This window comes from Thermobia domestica, chromosome 6 (assembly GCF_964235325.1).
Source record: "Thermobia domestica chromosome 6, izTheDome1.hap1.1, whole genome shotgun sequence".
Lineage (NCBI taxonomy): Eukaryota > Metazoa > Arthropoda > Insecta > Zygentoma > Lepismatidae > Thermobia > Thermobia domestica.
In genome coordinates this window covers 260,388,897-260,411,134 of record NC_137459.1, presented here as the reverse complement: position 1 = coordinate 260,411,134, position 22,238 = coordinate 260,388,897, and positions in this window count along the sequence as shown.

Below are 22,238 nucleotides of genomic sequence, written 5' to 3'. Positions count from 1 at the left end.
ATACGGTTAAGGCCTTGTTCTTTTTTAGAAAATGCACATGACTATGTTTTGGTGTAAGTTGCATTGCAGTGTTGCCAACAGGTGGGAAATTATTGAGGTAAATTTAGGGGTGAAAATTTAGAAAAAAATTCCCTAACCGAATTTCATTTTTTTTTTATCTAGCACCACTGCTGTTATATAAGTTCAAGTCACCTAAACAAATTATTTGGTGTGTTGACAAGGTACAGTGAAATCCTGAAGTCGCTGGCTTCCATTCAAAGAGGGAAAGGAAAAATTTTCTGTCATCATATACATGAAGTTTTGACACTTTTTACGCCTCAGAAGCAAAAATCAACAAATATGCTGGGGCTACAGCTTCTCTAATTACTCTATTGAAACTTTTTATGGTGCGTTCTGTAGGGCAAAGAGAAAGCTTTCAGGTAGTGGTACGTTTGTTTCAATATGGCCAACAAGAGGGTAATAATAGAGGGGAAAAGAGAAGTTTTCCAAATTTCTCACCTAAAATCGGGAATTAATTGTTTTGGCTAGAAACACTGCCATCAGACAGATGAAAATTATCTGAAAATAAACCTTAGTACTCCAAGAATATATCCTACAAGTATCACGGCGATATCTAACAAAGTAAGCACAAAATTAAATATATATATATATATATATATATATATATATATATATATATATATATATATATATATATATATATATATATATATATATATCATTCTACCTCAGAAATTCACCATTTTCTTACCATTTCCAGAACATGGTTTATTATAAACCTCAACTGTACTTCTTCTAATTATTCTAGTGAAACTTTTTATGGTGTGCTGTGTAGGCTAATGACGAAGCTTTTAGACACTGATATGTTTGTTCGACTGTAGCTAACAAGAGGGAAATAATAGAAACAAAAAATGGATTTTTTTTTCAAAATTTGCCCCTAAAATCTGGAATTAAAATTTTCTGTAGCTTGCAACACTGCTATCAGACACACACAAACTATCTTAAAATAAGCTTTGGTATCCCTCTAATATATCCTACAAGTATTGTGACGATACCTAATAAAGTAAACATGTCAATGACAAATATCTCCTTCTACCTTAAAAAAATCACAGTTACCTTTCCAATGAGAGAACAAGGTCTACTGTAAACCTCAACTGTACTTCCACTAATTATCTTATTGTAACTTTCTATAGTGCGTTGTGTAGGGCAAAGACGAGACTTCCAGATACTGTACGTTTGTTCCGATGTAGCCAACAAGAGGGAAATAATAGAGACAAAACAGATAATTTTCACAAAATTTCCCCCTAAAATCTGGAATTAAAATTTTCTGTAGCTGGCAACACTGCTACCAGACAGACACAAACTATGTTAAATTAAACATTGGTACACCACCAATACATCCTAAAAGTATTATGGCGATATTTAAGGAACAAAGCTTTCAATTACCAAAAATATATTATGGTAAACAGAAAAGTAGTGAAAAATTAGAAAAATCAAGGTTTAGAACCTAAATACGAATTTTTCGTGCGCCCCCTAATTACCCCATTGTAACGATCTGTACTTGCGTTTGTTAAGTAAGAACAAATGTTCGATTGTCGTAAGTTGACTTCACTCTTACGTATAGGTACGGATTTATAAACAAAAATCTCGAATTTTTTGCCTAAATTTAGGGAAGTTTTAATCTCCCTAATTTTCAACACTACGCGCAGACCCGTCCAATTGATGTTAGGTATCCATCCGAGTTATCTATCTGGTAAGTCTTAAGGTCTTTCTACAGCGAAGGAAGCTACCGAAAAAAAAGGAGTAAAGGAAATTCGAGTCTCCATCTTTGCTACTTGCTCTTTCTAACGGCAGACAGAAGAAACAATGCATGTACGGTACATGCGTGCGTACAAAAATGTTTGAGTTGCTCTTTCATTTGATATAATATTTATAATTGTAAGTTAATTGTAATAGATAATACAAAGTTTCAAAACCCTAATATTAATTTTGAAACACCCTGCCTTACTTCAAATTCAGTCATCCTATATTCATGTCTTGTATATACATAAACAAGAAGTGCCATTATTATCAACTACTAACTTTCATCATCATACACACGGCCGGCCCTAGGCAAGTTGTCGCCCCGTGCAATGGCATAATTTGCCGCCTCCCCCTTTCTCCAGAAAGAACAAATCTTAAAAGTCATGATTTTAAGTATGCTACTCCAGCATGAACAACGAAGGGGAGGGTAAGTGTAGTCGCACTCAGAAAGGCTTAAATACTAAAAATGCAATCCTGTTGTGTCTGTATTCATTGTGATAAAATATGAAATACATATCAAGCTTCGTTCTTTACATATATAATGAAAGAAAACATTAACAAACAGGTATGTTGCTATATTCTTTGAACACAATTTATTAGTCTATTTTTTAAATTGTATTGAGTATTTATCTTCATTATTTCGAGTTACATTTTAGTGCCTATTTTACTGCTTATTTTTTGAATGTTAAGTGCCTATTTGCCTGCCTATTTTTCAAGTTTTTTATGCCTAAACATCCGGTCTCTACTTATAACAGATTTTACCGGACTCTCCAAACTTGCCGCTCCATGCAAATGCACGTGTTACAGGTATGGTAGAGCCGGCTCTGCATATCATATATATATCTAGTCGAGAAATTATTTATATATGATATTTAGAAAAATACTATTAGGTAAATTAGTATTAGTTTTTACCTTTATACAAGTTATTTGAATTTTATACTGTTTGTGACATTATTTTCGTACATATTAAAGGCATGCTTTCACGAAAAAAACAAAATTTCATTTCTACTTTTATTTCTTAGTTGATATTGATGAAAACTGCTGAAACTCGAATTGTTAATAGGTATGGTATTAATGTAAATTGTAAAATATTTGTAGCGTATTAGTATCTAGCGTTTAATTTATGTTGCATTTTACGGTGATTACACCTACATAAAAATATTTCATACTTAAATAGACGTAAGATGCATTACAAATGACTATTTGAAAAAAAAAGAAATTTAGAAAAAAAAAACGATAGGCAATGTTTTTTTTCTAAAAAAACGTACATTTCTTAAAAAAAAAATACGAACGTTTTTTTTTTCTATTTACAACACTATCCACAACGATAGTTTGAATAGTGCTTTCAGATAATAACTTATGACAAATAAAATTACGAGCAAACTTCTAAGTTTTACAAGAAAGATATATTTCATTTAAAATATTCTGTAATGAATCAAAATCCTTCCCGCGGAGTGAATACAAGAAATAAAAAAGGAACCGATCTACGTTACAAAATTCACATATTTTCCTTACAAATTCATGCAATAATAAAGGGTCTAATCCATCACATTTAGCAAGTGAATCGAAAAACGAACGCACGAAATCATCGTTGAAGTATCTTCTAACTTGTGTAGACAGGTATTTTGAGGAAGCTTGCCCGTAACTGACAACTGACCTTGCACAACAACAGGTGCACTCGGAGCTGAACGAACTGGCCGAGAACCAGTATCATATATGCACACACACATTGATCGGTGCGTCTCGTTTCTTATAGCTATGCACACCACAGGCGCAGCAAGAAGTCTTCGTTCATAAGAACAGGGCAATTATTTCGTTTCACTTACATTTAATGATTCAATAAATGATTGCTTTTTTCCCACACTCATAAACATATTGTTTTCTGATATTAAATGGAATGTATGTATCTTTGTCCTCAAACATTTTGAGTTCATCCTTCATATTAAACCTAGAGTCACTTTTTATAGCCATTATAATATTTATGTTTGCATCACTGACACAACAGGGTCGATCCCGCCTTGTTTATGCCCATGAACAAAATACAACCAAAAGCATTAGCAATGGCTTGATGAAAACGTATAGTACGCTATATCCCTATCCAAACTACTACTTGGAAAACAAACAAGATATCTGCCAAAGTATAATCTAAGTTTCATTTCTAACAGAACGTACCAAAGATCTCTGAGTGACAGTCCAGAAGAAGAAGTAAGACCGGTACTCTAATCAAAGACTGCTAGAGAATATCTATAATCTTGAAATAATTAACTGAATGATAGCAATTCAGTTCAAGGTTGTATGCAGGTATTTCTGTAATGGAGAATCCATCATTTAAAATGTACAGAAAAAAAATATTACAACAATAACGACAAAAATGACATACAAAAATTAAGTGCAAAAGTTTAACATATATATTAGAGCTCCGTAACTTATAAGGTCATATTGCACAATCTATTATTTGTGCCATGTAAAGGTTTTTATTTTATTTTTTTTTTACCTCCCAGTGCCCAGCTACGTGGTTTTACCCAACTTTATTCTATATGTTGTAGATGATTAGCTTTCGTAAGTATTTAGCATTATTCCAGCCAGCTTATTGTGTTCAATAAAGGTATAACTGATATTGATAAGAACATAAGCGGTATGTTTATTAACTTTCAATTAACTGAATAAGAATCCACTGTATGTCTTCCTTCTGTGAAACGTGAGAAGTCCGAGAAGGTTCGGTGGACGCTGCTGCCTCTGCATTTCATCGTAACGGAGTTTGCTTCTATCGACATTCCGTCTTGTCGACAATTTGTTCGTCTCCTTTCCGGATGTCAACGTGGTTGACCGTCAGCATACTGATTGTCGGCGCTTTGGCCCGCGTCCCTGGAGGAATGTTTTTTTTTTTCTTCACAGGCAAATTTCGCTGCTATATACAGACTCTGATACGGATCGAAGATTTGTAGTTTTGTAAATTCATTGATTTTATTTCCTTCTATGTTCTTTTACGTCTCCTGTTATTGACATAAAAGTTTATTGATATACGGAAGGCTATAACAAAGTTAAGATTTACAATATTAAGCATCAAATCAGAATATAACACAACGACAGAGGAAGTTATATTTTTTTTTTTTATTTCGATAGTCAGACAAATACATAGCAAATTTCGTTTAGATACCATTAATCTATTTTAGATTGTCATTTTTTAATTCATCATAAGTAACATATATAATTGATTTCAAAATTCGAAGACCTTTCAACATGGCCAGAATAAAAAGCTTTTTGACTTCTAATTGCCCAAAGAACTTATATTAGTCATTCAAACACGTATGCATAATGCCGTAGGTGAATTTATATATATATATATATATATATATATATATACAGAAATATAATATCAGGTGCTGTATGCGATTAATATTTACTAAACTAGTTACATGTAGAAACAAATCAGCTATAAAAATGTTAGCATTATATTCAAAACAAAATATACAATTTATAGGAAATATTGGTAAAATACAGTTAAAAAAAAACTCACGAATTTCGTTTGAATCTAGAATTTCTAACTGAAGTCCAATTTTCATGCGGTTTATGGCAAATGATCAAGAAAGGATGGAAAATTTATAGAACTTTGATTACTAGTTCCAATTCATCGCCGGTAATAACGGCCACACCTCTGGAAAGTAGCAAATATTCACCAGTGTGTCTTGCAATTGGTATGAGGTTTTGGATTTTTGAAGTGGATTTGCAGAATACAAATTAAGTGCTAATGATAATACAAATTGAATATTAGTGGTAAATATCAACATTACTATGAAAGTAAAAGCTATTCTTTGGTTGAAGGACAGATGACTTGTGCGATCAAAGGAGTCGATAACCGACATCTTACACGACACGAACATGCGGGGTAAGATGCTTCCTTGTTTCACTCACAAGGAAAGGTCACGAACTGTCTCCGCTGAGATCAGAACGAGACAATTGTGTTTGCATTTGATATGTTTAAACTCGACGAATATCAAAGTTATACGTGACACCGGTCAGGATATCGTGAGTAAGAACGTATTTTGTCATGTGAAAGCTGTTAGTTGGCAGAATAGTTTGAACGGGATCATTTGTTCGGAAACGGCTGGGTAGATGGAAAACTAGACGATCGTGTACCCCAACATTTTCCAGGGCACACTTTTTGGGGTAGTAAAAATGTTTGACCCAGGGTTCCCCACAGGGTCTCAGATAGGGTTTAACTTGAAAGTTTCACATGACAAGGGGGTTAACTAGCACATCGTTTGAAAGCTGTTATGAAATGAAAGAAGATGGAATAAACCTCGACTATCTACGACAACTCTACGCGAAATGGTGGCGGGCCAAAATGTAAACAAAATCTTAATTGAAACCTCCATGGCCACTCCTATAAATCGGAAACGGTAAGACAAATGCGAAAATAGGATAGCGCGTGTAGCATTATTTTCAAAGTACAAAGACGAAATAATGGATACAACCTTACGGACTGGGCAAAGAGGTAAACAAAGCACGAGCAAGAAAATTGGAACATACGTGCATGCTAATTCAAAACAAACGTAACAAACAAGCAATATCCTACAATGAAAGCCCAGATACTACAGCACAACAGTAAAACCCGAGGGTCCGTATGCTTTGGCATATCTCGCACTAAATAAAATAGGAGAACTTTAGGAACTTGAAAAAAAAAACGAGAGAGAGGGATAAATTGAAGAAAGTTCTAGAGCCCAAAAATACAGGTAGAACTTGGAAGCAAAGGAAGGACAAATATCTTTACAGACACACAAAAATTATGATCACTGTCACAATACGCAAGCAAATACTGGATTTATGAATACACTTAATAAGAATGAACGAGAATCGATTGACGAAGAAAATTTTCAAGTACATCAGGAGAATAGAATTCACAACAAAACGGGTAAAAAACGTCAAAAGAGAGTAGTGGAGATTCGACTTGCAGTAGATACGATCCATTACAGGTAGCAATTTAGAAGCCTAGCTAACAACATTAATACATTCGAGGAGAATCCATGTCAGTATAGGCCCAAACTAATAATTGCCGAAGAGTAGCTGGATGTCAGAAGGGAAATAATGATGTTCTGGGAAGAGAAACAGGAAGATATTGAGCAAAATGTCTTAGATTCCATGCAGTGCACGGCCGGCTAAATTCGGATTTTCTTTCTTTTTTTTTTAAGCAATATACATGTTCTTGTAAACTCAACGTTCTAAGAAAAGATACAATTTCAGTCCTGATCATTCTATTAAAATATTAAGTTCTATAAATCTATAACTAACTTTAGTTTCAATATTGATCATTAGAGAAGGAAAACACAGTAAAACACAAGAATGAAGTTTTTGTTGATATTGGTTCACCGTCTAAAGAAAAGGATACGTATTCAGCAACATCCCTGAACTGAAACCAGTAGTTGTAAAATATATCATTTTTTGTTTGTTTGTTTGGATATTGAATCACAGTTGTTTGAAAGTATACCATAGTTTCGCAATATAACATTAAATTTGACTGTTTAGAATTAATCTCTCGACTTTGGGGCAATATGAATGAAGTGTTATAATAATGAAACACATTGAATTTGAAATTGCAATGTATTTATGGTTTAAAATTATACGTGTGACCGAATTGTTAGTTGACTAATTAATTTTATGTAATAAACTTGCAGATACATGTTCGAGGGAAATTTACACTAGAGCCATTAGTAATCTAGATCAATAATGAGAACGGAAGAGGAAATGCATCGGCCAGGACTTACATTTAAACACACCATCGTAACATTTGACTAATGGAACTAAACAAAAAAAAAAGCCTGGTAACATTCAATCATGATGATCGTCCACGAAATTTGAAACAGACTTTTCGCTTGTGAAGCAAGCGGATTAACCACTAGCTTACATCCCAGCGTTATATTTGTTCCATACAACTGTAAGTATATCCTATGTTTGTATATTCCTCCATACGACCAACAGCTTACCAATCCATTCGTCTACCTGCCAGAGGTCATGCCGTTTAACATAGCAAAGCCAAATTTTAGTGTGTCTATGGGTGTCAGCAGATGAAGTTTTCACATGTTTCACTACAGCAAGTAGTTATAGTATAGTTTACTAGTGATAAAGATAAATCATAAATATAAATGTCATTAACAACTCTACAGTGTAATATAATTTATTTCTCAAGGAAAGTAAGAGAGAAGCACATTACTGATAGGGATGGGTTTTGATAATCGTCTTCTTTCAAAAACCGATGTAGCGAATTTAGTCTTATTTTGTTAATCATTGCTGGATGACGTGACATATATGCTTCATTTCTAATGTATTATTTTTATATATGTTTGAAATACTAAACATAATGTTACACTAGCGGAAGTCGGAAAATAAGTTCCCTATCTTTTAGTTTTGCTTATTTCTCTTTTTTTGTTTATTTTTGCTTGTTTTGGAAATCATAAAGAAATGTTGGAAACAAGACATCAGTTTAATGTGAACCATTCTTACATTATTCGGTGGCTACCACCAACATACTACAAATTACGCTTTCGCATTTTTACCAGAAAGTTCGGATGAGCCGACTATTCTGTACGCAGTAATAAGAGGTCTGACCTCCTGACATTTCGTGTTCTCTATTTAGACTACAATACGGGACCGTACTCGACGGTGGCAGTGCAACACCATCTTGCTACCTTCGACTGGAAGTGACTAGTACATCCGCTGTACAGTCCGGACCTCGCACACAACGACTTTCACCTATATTCATCATTGAAGAACACTCTCCACGGAAGGCACTTTAGAACCAGTGCCGAAGTGAAAACAACACTAAACGTGATTTTGTTTTCTTCTTGTATGGAAGAGACTCATTTTTCCCCCAAGGAGTTGTTTTTAATTTGTAAAGCTGTGTGACAAATAATTGGTTCATATGTGGAAAAGAATGTTCTTTATTTTCGAAATTTAATATATTTTGCCTTACAGTAACACTTCTATATTTAGCGCCAAGGGGAAAAAAGTTTACGACGTACCTCGTATGCAGAAACAAACGAGGAAGTTGGTTAGGTTTTAAAAGAGTAACGTACCAGGAACACTGTTGACATGTTAAGTATAATCGATAAAGTATTTATAGAAACACAAAGCAATAGTTAGACTTAAAGGTCATTAGCTGATATTAGCTGTGAATTAAAGGTAATAGTGATATTTTTGTAGTTTTAGGCGAAAACCTCATTTAAGAAAAAAAACATAACACTATTGGAAAGTTAACTCTTCAGTACATGCAACCTCAAAGCAAATTTTGAATAGCGCGTAATTAAAGAAAAAAGGCAGTTCTTTATTTTTCCTACTTTTATAAAATGGTAGTTAACAACTTTGATTAATATACAGTGTTTATTAATCTAAAACCAACATATATTTTTAGCAAGCGAAGTGTAAAATTTTGATTAAAGTACTATGGGAGATTGAGTGAAAATGAAATAATAAGAGGTATAACATAAACTTTAATATAAATCAATAACTAAGGGTAAGAGAGGAGATAAAATAAAAAAAAATGTAATTGGACTGGAGGATAATGCAAACCCATGATATTCAAGCTTTTATTAAAAAGAAAAAAAAGAAGTGTTCTTACAGACGTAGGATTACATTTTTGCAATATGATCTAAAATTAGATTTGGGGAAATAACGGGTTACAACTAAAAATCTGCACAAAATGCGAGGTAAGATAAAAGCAACAAGACGACAAATGGTAACTATGTTCTAACGTTTATTTACAGTATATACATAGGCAGAAAAGAAAATGCTAATGACACATTGCAAATGGTGCGTGATCAGCTACAGTCCGCAAACGTGTTGGAATAGACGCACAGGCTGTTTGGGCGCCAGTTGGGTCAATTTCTTTTAAACATTTGCGTATTCTTCTTTGAAGCTGCTGAACAGTTTTTGCCTTCCAATTATGTTTGTACACCTTGTCACTCAATTGTCCAAAAAAATCTTCGATTGGGCGGCACTGGGGCAAGTTAGTTGGATTTTTGGTTTTGGGCACAAAAGGATGTTTTGGGACATGAGGTACTCCTTAGTCTTTCTCGCATAATGAGAGCTGGCTTTGTCAGGCCAGAAAATAAAATTATTGTCAGAATGATATTTTCGTATAAAGGGAACTAAGATCTTTTGAAGACATTGCTTCACGTATACATCTTGATTGATTACTAACCCACTAGGCTTGAAATAAGGCTGCGACACACCTTTGTCCGATACAACTAAATAAAGCATCACTTTGCCTTCAAATTTCTGCATGCCTTTATATTTTATATTAGAAGGAGTGTGTTGCTTGTCTGAGGAATAATAAATGTCATTTCCGAGCATTTGGGATTTAGAAAGGCTAAAGTAACTTTCATCATCCAAAACAAACGATTTTCCTTTGTAATTTCTGACCATCCAACGACAATTGGATTCCACAGTTTTTATTTGCGTGTCTGTGTAAGATGGAGCTTTTTCCTTTCTGCATGCTTTGATTCCCATTGATTTTAATGTTTTAGATATGTATTGTTGTGAACACTTAAATGTTTTTGCTGCGTCGTTCTGACTAATGTTGTCTTTCTTGTCAAACATCTTTTTTAGTCTTTGTTTATTTTTATTCGTCATAATTGCTGACTTTCGACTACTTCCTGCTTTTCTTTCTATTGTTCCGGATTTAAGTATCGCATAAATTGTTCTTTTTGGTACACCTTCAGCAGCAAAGTGTATCACACAATATGATTTCCCCAATTCGTGATGTTTTTCGTGGAAATTTACAATGCCTGCACGGAGGACTCCTTCCTTTGACGCCATTTTCTACCAGTTACTTCGCACCGGAAAGAAAGCAAACATATTGTGAATTAGACAAAGAGTGTACTATCAACATACCAAAGAATAGCGATGACTGTGTCAATAGGTTTTATTTTATAACTCCGCACATTTTGTGCAGATTTTTAGTTGTAACCCGTTAATAGTTTACTTACACGAGTAATGTTTCTTCTATTGTAAAATATGGAACAAAAATAGCATGATCTTAGGAACCATGACATAAATTACAGATTGTGGAATGAAAATAGCATTACACAAGAATAATACTAATTATAACAACAAAAAAAATGTATCGACTATAAAACATAGAAGGTCGCAATGGCTTAGTGGAAGAGTGTACACCTCTTGTGCCTTGAGTCTCTGAATGATCTGAGCTCACACCAAGTAGACTTTGTGGTGGACAAAAACATTTGCGCGGTCATTTCGGTATTTCCATGTCTCCTCTCACTTTTTTGTGGGACTATAGTTAATCAAAAGAAATCTTAGAAATTCAGAAGCAAAAAAAAAAAAAAAAAAAAAAAGAAAGAACGCATGTATTTTTGGTACCACCAAAGATAAATCATTGATTTAAATACGAAGTGTTAAAAGTGTCCAAGATGTAGACATTATGAAAGATGAAATAATCATTTAAAAAGCAAAAGACAATCATATTTTTGAGTATTAAAATTAAAACAAATATGTTAAGATCTTGAACCTATGAAGATATTGGATAAGGAAGTATAAAGTATCTTGATTGTTACACTACTAAGAGAGAGATGTTAGGAATAATAGTTCAGCTCAGGTTTAATTTTTAATGAATAAATGCGAATTATATGTCCCTATCAAAAAATGAATATTAAGTGATGGCTACGAAGTTAAATAATCATTATAATCTCCCGTAGAAGAAATTCACCTAAGTAAGCGTTTATATACTTTACCAATAACTACAGGAGTAGTAAAAACATCACTAATATATACATAGATATGTCTATTTTCAGCATTCATCATTTATGTGTTTTATGTTCAGTCTCAGGCAGGCTGTCTTTATTGATTTTGGAACTGACATTTCATTGGTGTTACAAAATATAAGTTATAAATCTAGCATACCACAAATGGTTATGTTGGTTTTCTAATCACCTTGCAGAACTTCCGAAAGTTGCACATCTTGAAGTGTGTTACTGGTTGCCTAACCTAGAATTGATTGAAAAGAAAACACTGTATCAAAAACCAAGATACAGATGCAAACCCATTTTTGTTTTGGTTTAGTGTTTGGCTTACACGTTATTCTCCGTTCGGAAAGCACTCTATTGAAAGCTTCAGGCATTATATTAAAATATAATGCAGTCGTAACCAGTTGTAACGACTCCAAAGGAACGCCAATTAATGGTCATTACAACCGATAGTCACATAAACCACTAGAAAACATCATATAAGTAAGTGTTAGGCTGTACGAGCACTTTTGCATGGTTACTGAACAGAATAAAACTAAAACAATGCATAAGTTACTGAAATGCAGAAGGTACATCAATAATGTGCCTGGGGTGTCTCGCCTAACTTTATAATCAGAAATATTTCCAAAATAATTAATCTGAGAAACCTAGTTATGTAAGAATGTACACATGTCAGGGCCTATAAAATTCTGCAAACAACAAGTGTCCCCAGGTTCCCATCATAGGGAACCAGGGGCCAACTTGAAAATTTCAAACCGAAACACCATGTTTTTATTACTGATTCTGATTCTGTAAACAAAACTAAGCAACTTTTACATGAAGCACTTTTTCGTTATTCTACTAGATGAAACTGTAATAGCAAGAAAAAAATGAATATCATCATACGCATGTGCGTCACCTAAGGCTATTAGTAAACTGAATAACTCGATAAATATACTTACAATATAAGTATGTGTCGAATCATTTTAAAAGATCTATTCAACTGACATAAATGAAGTTGTCGTCCTCTTCCCGAGATTCCAAATAGAAATCCTCTTCATTATTACAGATTTGGATACAGCGATCGTAAATACGCAACTTTTAGTTTACATATTTTTTTGATGTCCACCTTGATAACATAAATCGCAATAATAATAATAATGTCATCGTATGTCACCTGAGGTTGATAAATGGAAAGCTGGTTCAAGAACTGGACGTTCTGTGTCATGTCGGTGCTAAGACTTGCAAACAAATGAAGTTAGAACACGTTTGCGATAACGTTCTCCAAGAACTGATTTTTTCTGTGAGTTTGTGAACACCATAAAAGTTGATTAACTTTAGCTCTCCATTGGAACATGGAATTTCCATTACTAATCGGACATAGTGTAAAAAGAGAAATAAGTTATTCATTTTTGCCATCTTTATGTAGATATGCTTAATGATGTTTTGATATGAATATAGACCATGCCATTTCTCCTGAGAGGTAAAAGTGAAAGTGAACACGTAAGGTTGATCGGTGGATCTATTAAAGTTTAAAGGGACATAATCATTTCATTGTTATGGATATGTAGATGGCACAATTGCAATTTGATTTGAAACTGCATGCAATTCCATCTGAGAAATGAAAGTAAATATGAACATGTAAAGTTAAGCATGTGCTGAAGTAAGGGTAATATCGAAGGGAAAAAATCACGTTCTGCACAATCTCATTTCAAGATCTACTGTCGTGTACAAGGTAAGACGCGTCGAGGAAACGGTAACTATAAATAACTGTAATATTCCAGGTCCACCGAAATCGGCGACAAACAGCTTGATGTTGCAGTCAATTGTTGAAAATACTCAAAATTCATAAAGCTGCTGCACAACATGATATTACTTACATTCCTGCTAAAATAATGTTGAAGAAAATGAAGTTTCACCCATACAAAATCCATCTGATACACCAGCTGAATGAAGATGTGTTTGGTCTCCGTGTAGAATTTTGTGAAGATATGATTAAATAAATCAATGGTGATCCTACTTTTCTTACCAGCATTCTGTTCTCTGATGAAGGCATGTTCCACCTAACCGGTTACAGTAACAGACATAATTGCAGGTTTTGATTTGACAGCAATCGCATTGGTCCTTTCAAACACACTCTACATCCTGAAAAGTTGAATATCTGGGCGGCAGTGCTAAAAGTACAATAATTTGTCCTTTTTTTTATTAATAACGATTTGACTTCTGAACTGTGTGAGGAGATGCTTCGAAATCAAGTACTTCCAGCAATGAGAGACACTGCAGAAGACAATTTTGCCCACAGATAGTCTCACCAAGATTTGCAGGACCACACAACGGTGTAAATATGCGGCAATTTCTTAACATGGAATGCCATAAATAACGGAACGGCAGAAGAGTGGCCCTTTCCTTGTCTGTTATCCTGATTTATTGCCCCTAGACTATTTTTTCAGGGTTTATCTAAAAATCTGAATGTATTAAACAATGCCAACCACTTTTGATAATCTTCGTAAAAGGGTTATTAATGAAGTTGCAATTATTGCACTGAACGTCATGAAGAATGCCGTATTTATTTCACCATCAAATTGCTCACTGTGAGACCAAGAAAGGTGCGCAGTTTGAGCAGATGTTGCGAAACATCAGTTACATTTTGTTCATCAGCCAATTTTAGATAATCAGGTCTTGAGAGGCAAGTGAACTCATGATAATCAAGTACTTTCAAAAAACAAACAAACGAGAACACACTACGTGGCTGGTAAAACTGATGTGTAGTTACGCATTCCGTAACAAGGGTACCAGTAAATCTAGACAGCAGGAAACGAAGATAGGACACCGTTTTTTTTTTATTCTCAACTTTCATGTAAAAATGAATTTTCAATGAAGTTAGGGTTATATTAAATTCAAGTGTATCAGCCATCCCTCCCTAAAAATTTAACTGAACTTTGAGAACCCATTTAAGACGCAGATGGATCTCCTGACTCTGGGTGTAAAAAAGTGTGCCTAGAATTAGACTATCAAACTGATGCATTTTGAATTACAAACGAAACCCATCTTGAGCAACTTTGACAAGGAACATAATATGCATGTGTTTATAAACAGAAAAAGGAGTTTTCTCTCATTTAACATAAGCTGCATGCCATTATGACGAAACAAACGTGAGTTTTTAAACTTTGAAATCGGGAAGATCATTTACAATAATCCTGCATATCAATTAAGTTTTTTTGCGCTTTACACAGGTTTTATAAATTTGTTGTCCTGTGAAGTCTCCTTTCTCATTTGTGCTTTTACGTACTAGTGTGAAATAACGATTTCGTGTCACGTGACATTTAGTAAACAAATTGGTCTACTTGACTTTTACAGTTCTAGGGAAGATGTTTCTTGATGCAAAACACAAAAACGTTTCTTTTCATATCGTAATGGTCTACCATGGTTGCATTCAAATGTAAATGAAAGCAATTTTGTTTTATGCTAAGATTTTTTTAAAATATTGGTCACGTATTTCGTGCTTTTTAATAGTATGTATTTCTCGATATATTTAGTTTATTATCAATCCCAGGTAGCGTACAATTATATATATATTTTTGTTTGTGTAATTACAGTGCCATCTGGGTGGATAACGAAAAGTATTTCAAGCAAAATTCGCGTATTTTAGATCGCAAAATTCGAATCTTCAACAAAAATAAAGATTTTCCATGTAAAACTTTCAAGTTGGTCCCTGGGACCCTATGATGGGATCCCTGGGGACACTTGTTGTATACATAATTTTATATGATTTTGACATGTGTACACTCTTACGAAACTAGATTTGATACATTTTTTTGTCATTTCCGGGATATTTGAGGTCGTAAAGTTAGGGGACGTACGTACGATGGTAAACATTTTTTTCGCGATTACAGCACCATCTATTAGAATAACGAAAAAAAAGTGCTTCAAGTACAAGTTGCTTAGTTTTGATTGTAGAATCAGAATCAGCAATAAAAATAGGGGGTTCCATTTGAAATTTTCAAGTTGGCCCATGGAGCCCTATGATGGGTCCCTTGCAAGCCCTTGTTGTTTACAGAATTTTTTAGGGCCCTGGCATGGGTACATTCTTGCGTAATTAGATTTGTCATTTTTTCAGTTCGGAAATATTTCAGGTCGCAAAGTTAGGTGAGACACCCTGTATATATATATAACCCTATACTAACATGACAGGGTACTCAGATGTAACACGCCAATTAAACAACTGATCGCTTAACCATTACGTTCCTATGTCGCTGTGGACTAGGAGCACACCTCTTCCTTTACCTTATGTCGCACTGGACTAGGAATCCCATCTTCAACTGAAACCTTGCGAGGCTGTCTTGAGCTGAGAGGGTTATCCTAATCTCATCTACAACCAGCTAAGTGTTCTGGAAACTGCCATAAGTGGAAACGCATAAACACAAAAACATTAACATAAGTGGAGTCACAAAAACATAAACATTTTGTATTTTATTTTATTTTGTAATACAATTTGGTGAAAGGAAAAAGTCGCCCGGACCAGCATTTTGACTACCTATAAAGTCATTGCGGTATAATTAAATGTCGTCTCCACGGTGCATGCAACTATTTAAATACTCGAGGTTTCGTTCTGGACATTTTTCAACACGATCAAATTACTTTCCAAATCCAGCGGATTTTTGTTTCCATCAGTTGACGTCGTTGGTATGTGAAGCAGATTAACAGAACTCATTCACCTTCAAGTGTTCGTGGTGCCAACACTGTTTTGGTTGGGCGATTTCTTCCCCTGAAATATAATTTTTGGATTAGAACGATCCAATATATTTCAGCAAAAAAAAAAAAAAAAAAAAAAAATGTAGACCTTATATTGGATAACTACATATAGTGTAGCCGAACCCAACTCTCATTTAACTCAGTGCCATGTGCTAATTTCATAAAAAAAAATAGGAAAATTCGATTTAGGGATCGTTCAAAAATGTTGTAGCTCCTGATCCAATTGGGCCAAAAGATCCAATTTATTTCAATGATTTTTTTTTTCTAAGACTTATGTCTGGAGAACTACATATAATGTAGCGAAACCCAAACTATCAGTTAACTCAGAATGATGCGCTTATTCCGTAGAAAATACAAGAACTCGATTTAGGGACCATTCGAAAATGTTGTGGTCCCTGATCCAAGAGCCAAGATCGCAATATATTTTGATTCATTTTTGGTGTCCGAAAAATTCTTGTTGTGTTCCGTATCATAAGTGAGCGTATTGTTTCCAATGTGGATCCCTGCTTGCTGTAACGTTGTGCATACTTATATACGCGCATTTTCGTAGTGATGTAATGTTGATACTCATGCGCGGTACTGATATTACTGTTGCTGTTTATCTTAAATGTGTGCTTTTACCTTGTATTACCTTCTAATATGTAATGCGTTTTTGTTTTTGTATTACCACTGTTTACAGACATTTTCGTTTCTAACTTGCACCTAGGTGTTGTTCCCATTATGTTATATATGCAACCCACTATGCACCAGTGCAAAATTGGCTGCCTTTACGAACGGCGTTTGCATCCTTCCTGCGCATTCTCTCACCTTCGTGCATTGAAATGAATCTGCGTCTCTTTCTCATATGGACGACATATGAACCCAAAGCAAATACACGTGTTTCCCGTTTTCGTTTCTTTTTCTCTTCCTGCTCTTGCCACTCTCTTCGCTCATTTACGTAGCACATTGTGACAATGTTGTACACGTGATTAGTCCATTTCCGGATGTTCTCCTTTCTTTGCATGGGCGCGGATTCCACGTTAATCAGTAGGTCCACGTCTCATATAGCCTCGCTGCTGAAAAGGGACGTTAAACTCAAGATCAACTCAACTCAACTCTTTGCATGGGCGCTTTCTACCTCATTGCCTTATGTCAACTATGAATAGTATTTCGTACATTTAACCTTTCCGATATCTCTTCTCGCTCTCGTTATAATCCACATTATCTCATTTTGACTTCATGTTTATGCCCCTATTTGACCCTTTCAATGAGCTTGTTGGGCGAAGTATATATATATATATATATATATATATATATATATATATATATATATATATATATATATATATATATATGCAATACTCCATACGCAGGTTTATGTATCTTGTAAAAATGGCTTTTAGGTTAGAGCTAAATGATTGTACACGGGAGATTTCACCTTTTGTTATAAAAGTTTCCTCTTGTATGTAATATATATATATATATATATATATATATATATATATATATATTAAAATGCCAGATATGTTTATGCATTTGTCTCCAATGCTTGCGACAGTAAGATCTCAGAAACCACAAGTGCTAGAAACGTGCCGTTCTCACTGGTATATTCCAAATTGTGTGCAGATTATCCAGTTCTATTTGAATATTAAAAAAATAAAACAATTAGTCATACGCTGAAAGTATTGATTTTTTTTTTTTTAAAAAAATAATCAAATCCTACGAGTTATGCATTGGAACACTGCATAGTTGCATGCACAGGTTGCATGTCTCTCACGTATTTATTTCGTGGTCAAATGATAATGAAAAACGAAAGATAATCATTTCTCCCCGTTTGAGATGAGTATATTATTTGGAGTGCTTTGCCCAGAGAACATCATATGTCACTGATATTATACTTAATTGTGTATGTAATGTGTTTGCTTATTACATATTGTAAGCAAGGAAAAAGACAACACTGATCATACATGAATTAGAAACTCCAACAGGAAGCAAGCTCAAATCTTGCAAATGGTGAGAAATATTGAAAATTAGTTGAAAAAATCTCCTCTTTATGTGGTACCCTTTGCCGATTTTTTATCAAGACGTCCTTCACTTGTGTCTGTACAAGGATATGTACAAATGTTGTGAGGAATGGCAAGGAGATCCATGTTCATATTTGAATGAATCGCTGTGTAGAGAGTGCGGGTTCAGCTAGTAGTGTTAAATATTAAAAGTAATTATCACTTCCTGTCGGCGAATTGTAACAGCCCAATGACCATAAGTCTCAGTGCGTGTTGGATAGGATCCTTTCAATGATCATTCATCTTATAGAGGGGAATGGTAACTCTCAATGATGTGCATGTTAGAGAGAGGGTTAAAGGGCTCTCAATGACCAATGTCTTATAGAGTTCTGACGTTTTCTGTCTTATTTTATCTTGAAATGTCGGCTGACTTTGTTGATTTTCGTCACTTGTCAATCGTTGAGCATGGTGGACGACGTCTTCTTCGTGGCTGTCGTCTGAAGTGTGTTTACTTTACAGCTAGCACATGGGACCTTAAAAGGAACACAGTAAATTATGAAGGTTCTTATATTTTCCTGTTTCTCTTTTTGAAACTGGTGTAAAATATGATGTTCTGAACTTTACAAACTAAAAGAGTCCAGTACACATAACCACACAATATCAATAATAAATACACTGTTATTCCACTTCTTTACTTTTTAAAATAACGCGTTATCATAATTTAATTTTCTAGTTTTCTACAATACCAGCTAAGACAGTATTGTTTACATGATTTTATTCAGTTGTTTTAACTTTAAAATGTAGTACAGTAATAGTACAGTATATGGTACTACTTAATATAACCAGTATTTTTACTTCTTTTTTTAAGATGTGCGTGCAGATCTTGCATTTGACGATGAATTTGTTTATTGTCATTTGTATTAAACCGAGATGTTTTTTTATACAGTTGTCATTGCACTGAGAACTTCGTTAAGTGATAGAACAATAAATTGGTTTTCTTGTTCTTTCCCATTTCTGACAATCAAATGTTAGCTTTGAAAGCCATCTAGAATGTATTCTTCACTTGCTCAGGTGCACACGGTTAGATCGCTCTCTACATCACTCAGGAAAGTTATGTTTCACAATTTAACAAACATGGACCAAGTTATTGTACTACTCCACAGGAATGTTATTCTCCTCATTTGTTGTTGAAAATGTGTCGCCCTAACCACGGGGTCGTGAAGAAAGATCAAAAAAACATAAGCGTTTAAAACAATTGGATCTTTGTAGTGGGGTGGCCAGGAAATTATAACCCGGTTTGTAACTCAGCTTATTACACTGATACTTAAAACGGATTATGCTTAAGTGGAGTATGTCTCATTTGTGATTCTGTTTCCACAATACCCTCTTGATTTTAAGTGAATCAAATTTTCTATCAAATCACATTTTGTTGTGACAATTAACAAAGCAAAGGGACAAACAATTGAACACGTTGGCATTAATGTGCCAAGTCCAGTGTTTACTCATGAGTAAATCCCGATGTACATCTCTAGAGAACATTTAACCATATTTTTCGTTAAGTATGTATATCAACACACTGTTGTCTGTAACAAAGCTCTTGAATAATTGCATAAATATTGCTTGGAATTTAGGATGCTTGGTGGGCAAAATCAAGTAAGAAACGGTTTCACGTAAGCAATTACATATTTTAATTAAACATGATTTTAATCTATAGAGTAATCTGAAGCTCTGGTGAAACAACTAGTAATTTTAACGAAAGAAACAAAGTAAAGTAATAAACATATAAAAGGAAAGAAAAATGTCACGTTCAAGAAACAACCGATTTCAAAGATCATTTAGAAATCTTAAGGAGCAGTTTTACAAAAATAAATACATAAAATAAAATGTTTCGAACAAACGTTGTCTATTTTTGACATACAATCCAAAACCGGTGTGAGAAGTAACTAAAAACAATCAACTTCCGACTCTGAATAACGTACCTATTGAAGAAACTGGAAGGTGAAATAGCATGATTCGATAATGGATAAACATATATTATACCTGAAATAACGTCTCCAAAATTTGGTTTGCTTTAATTATTCAAATTTACGCATCAGTGTACAGGTGGTCCTTAACACCGGTGTATATATAGCATCCGGTGTTCTAAAAAAATGACACCCATTGACTACAAACTACTATCCTACAAGTCTAAATAAAGTGAGAAATATATATATATATATATATATATATATATATATATATATATATATATATATATATATATATATATATAATTGTACACGTTTATTGCAATATGTCGCAACGTCTCAAGTAAGGAATCACAGTCTAGATATACCAATCTATCAAATAGTTACATCAATTCTTTCCAGACAGCAGTTAAAGTCAGTAAACATTGAAACTAGCACCACTTATTAGCATAGCAATGCATACAACTGCTTAATTTATTCATTGAGCAGTGCTAATTGTTCCAAGTTAATATACAATGTTACCACATAGTGAAACTTTTTTGATTCCCATAACGGCTGAAGGAGGCTCCGGAGAGAAAACTACCAATATAAATATATATTACAATGAGCTGGTGGGCAGAGTCTTAAAATAATGTATACGGAGTTTTCAACCATTCATCTTTTATTTTAAAATGAATTATCTTATACAGGAATTACGAAGTTCTTGTAAGTCAGTTCTCTAAGAAAAATAAATAAAAAGTAATAATAATTAAAAAAAACAAATCAATGCACAATGACTTTGAAGTTCCTCGGCACACAACGTGACCTCGAAATAAAGGATAATTATCTTAGCTCACAGTGGCCTTAGACGGGGGTTGGTAATACTCCGTAGCTCATGGCAGCCCAAGGAGTTGGTATTAGAAGGAATCTCCGTAGCCCTTGGTGGCTTCGGAGAAGGGTTTGATAGGTAAGCGATCAGCTTTGAACTGGTACTTTCCTCGTCATGTCATTTTCTTTTATAGTCATCTTCTTGGAGGGAAGATCCATGAAGGTTCATTCGACTTTCTTCGTAGTATTCCGAATCCTCTTCGTTTCTTCCTGGAGCTGTAGTATCCTTGCATTGTCTGCTAATGTTAGTGTATGATTGTAATGAGAATATATGGCTTGCAATGAGTGAGTGTGGATACATTGAAGTTTGCAATATATATATATATATATATATATATATATATATATATATATATATATATATATATATATATATATATATATATAGAGAGAGAGAGAGAGAGAGAGAGAGAGAGAGAGAGAGACTTGTTCCACGTAACTTCCTACACAAAATATATTTAGCTTCGAATTGTAACTAATTGAAGTTTTAGTTCATGTATTCATTTTAAATTACAGTTTTCTTTCACTAAGTCTAACTAATGCCTTTTCAAAACAGTTATTTTTAACATCATTAAATTTTCACTTTCTTCATTGAACACTACTCTAATAGGTATACAAAAAATTAGTTCGAACCATTTCACACACCGATTTGCCCTACTCTTTTTTATGAAGCTAATTATCATCGTTGATTATTAAAGTTCATGTTTTTGTTTTCTTTCTTCAGAATGCAACTATTATTTTTCTTATTGTTATGATCAAATAAGAGAGGTGCGACATATTGTTATTTGTTTACTAAGGTTGGACTGCTGAAAGAAAAGGCTTTCGTACGCAAATCAGCTGTGAAAAAAAAAATATTAAACAAAAAGAGGGAATCCCTTTTTTTTCTCCTTGTTTTCTGAATTTCCTTTTTAATATTATTATTTACAGTTTTCAAGATACGTACAATCTCATTTGCGTGTTTGCCATTCGTCACTTTTTAATACATCTCTATTGTTGTATATATTATGTATAATACAGAAATCTATAATTCTGAAACAGTAAACATTTCTAAAATTAACAAGCCGTACAAGAGAGAGTTCATTAAAACGGTGGAAACAAATTCCGTCTCTTTCCTGTCCTCCTTGGTCACGTAA